General features: G+C 44.1%; 1 protein-coding gene across 1 annotated transcript in view; it reads left to right on the forward strand.

Moving 5' to 3' along the window:
• Positions 1-2,500, forward strand: part of LOC143026966 (uncharacterized) — a 15,987-nt gene that overhangs the window by 13,307 nt on the left and 180 nt on the right. The gene's annotated exons all lie outside the window — the stretch shown is intronic.

Genomic DNA, 2,500 nt, shown 5'->3' on the forward strand with positions numbered 1-2,500 from the left:
TAATAAAAGGATGTTTTGGAAGGAAGTTAAAAGAGGAAGAGGAGGCGAATCAAGTAGAGAAGAAAAGGTAAAAGGTGCAGATGGAGAGATAATAATGGAAGAGAAGGCAGTGAGAGGAAGGTGGGCAGAGTATTTTAGGGAGTTGCTAAATGTGAAGGAGGATAGGGAGGGAAAGGTAGTTGCAGTGGGAAGAGCAAAGAAAATGAGAGTGATGAGTGAGGAAAATGGAGGAGAAATAGGGAAGGATGAAGTGAAAGCAGCCGTTAAGATGATGAGAGCAGGTAAGGCACCTGGGTTGGATGGGTGCTATGCAGAATGCCCGAAGAAAGGAGGAACAGTTATGATGGACTGTTGGTGAGGTTATTTAATGTTTGCTGGAGAGAGGGTAGAGTGCCAGAGGACTGGAGTAGTGCCTTTATAATTCCGCTTTACAAAGAAAAGGGGGACAAGTGTGAGTGTAGTAGTTACAGAGGGATCAGCTTGTTGAGTGTAGTTGGGAAGGCTTATGGGAGGGTCTTGATAGAGCGGATTAGGAGAGGAACAGAGGGAGTAATTGGTTTTAGGACAGGTAGGGGATGTGTAGATCAGATTTTTGTGGTAAGACAAATATGTGAGAAAGCTATAGGAAAAGGTAAGGATATTTTTTGGGCTTTTATGGATCTGGAAAAGGCTTACGACAGTGTAGACAGGAAGGTACTGTGGGAGGTACTGCAGATATATGGGATAGGAGGAAAGCTGTTAAGAGCAGTCAAGAGTTTTTATGAGAGTAGTAGGGCTTGCGTTAGGATTAGAAATAGAGAGAGTGAATGGTTTGAGGTAAAGGTGGGACTTCGTCAGGGGTGTGTTATGTCAACCTGGCTGATCAATCTTTACATGGATGGGGTGGTGCGAGAGGTGAATGCAAGGGTAGTGGGTAGGGGGTTGGAGATGATTAAAGAAAATGGAGAAAAGTGGGAGGTGAGCCAGCTGTTGTTTTCTGACGACACTGCGCTTGTAGCATGATCAGAGGAGGGATTGAGGAAGTTAGTGACAGAGTTTGAGAAGGTGTGTGAAAGAAGGAAGCTAAGATAAATGTGGGCAAATGTAAGGTGATGAGATGTACAAGGGAAGGGGAGAGAGTGACAGTAGGCTGGAAGCGAGCATTAAGGGTGAGAAACTTAAGGAAGTGGATAGTTTCAGATACTTGGGTGCGAATGTGACAGGAAAGGGAGAAGTGGGGGGTGGAGGTAGAATGTAGATTGAGAGAAGCGATTAAATGCCTTGGTGGGTTAAAAGTTGTAATGAGAAATAGACATCTGGAAATGAATGCTAAGAGGAGGTTATATGAAGGAGTGATTGTACCAACAGCAATGTACGGGCAGAAACATGGAACATAAGAGAGGAATAGAAAATGTGTTTGAATGCGTTTGACATGAAATGTCTGAGAAGTATGATAGGGGTTACTAGGCTAGATAGAGTGAGTAATGAGGAGGTGAGGAGGAGAACAGGGGTGGAAAGGGAGCTGGGAGATAGGGTTGATGAAAGAGTATTAGGATGGTTTGGACACATGAAAAGAATGAGTGAAGAAAGATTAGTAAAAGAAGTGTGGAAGGCGGAGGTGGAAGGAGTGAATATGAGGGGGCGTCCTAGAATGAGATGGATGGATGGGGTGAAATGGGCTTTACGAAAGAGAGGAATGTCTGTAGAGGAGGGACGGGAGAGGACAGAATATAGGGGTGAATGGAGAGGGGTTGTGTATAGATGAGGCTTTGATGCATGATGGGGATGGGGGTGAGGAAGTATGTATGAGAAAAAAATTGACGCAGCACGAAGGGATTTCTCCCCGTCTTCTCCTTTCCTGTATGAGGGGACGGAGAGGAGGGGTCGCCGAATTTATGAAGCGTCTTTGCTGTGGATGTGCTGTGTCTTGTGACACTGCTTCTGACCCAGAGCAGTGGACATGATGCAGGGATGACCTGTCATCCAGGAGGTGCCAAGATAGGATGGAGGGAGGAGGAGGGAGGGGAGTGGAATATATTGGAAATGAAATGGGTGGGAGTGATTTCTATGCCTTTTTCTTTTTGGCTACCCTCCGTGTAAGGGGGAAAAAGCCTTTGATATATGTATGTATGTTGAATCATGAGGATATGTTCTGGCGTTCAACTAAGCCATTTTAACTAGGGTTATAAGCAGTAGTGTTGCATTTCATGATTTGAAATTATTTTCAATTTAGCCAAAGAATTTAAATCTTGAATTCAATCCCGTCGTCCAAAATCAGACTTTTGGGTGTAGTAAAGAGGCATATGAGTTTGTCAATGAGTGTCTTTGCTACGTGTTACGCTGTTTTGTCTGGTAGGGATGAAAGAACATAGATACGTGAAAAATGGTCGACACAGACAAAGATATACTGGTTTCCGGTATGTGGAAGTGGTAACTTGAGAAGATCAAGAGCGTCTATTTCAAAATGTTTAGAAGATGTAGGGTAAGCTAGGGTTGGAACATGAGTGCTGATATGACCTTT

The sequence above is a fragment of the Oratosquilla oratoria genome, chromosome 7, assembly GCF_046742065.1.
Source record: "Oratosquilla oratoria isolate Oo_2021 chromosome 7, ASM4674206v1, whole genome shotgun sequence".
NCBI classification, from domain to species: Eukaryota; Metazoa; Arthropoda; class Malacostraca; order Stomatopoda; family Squillidae; genus Oratosquilla; species Oratosquilla oratoria.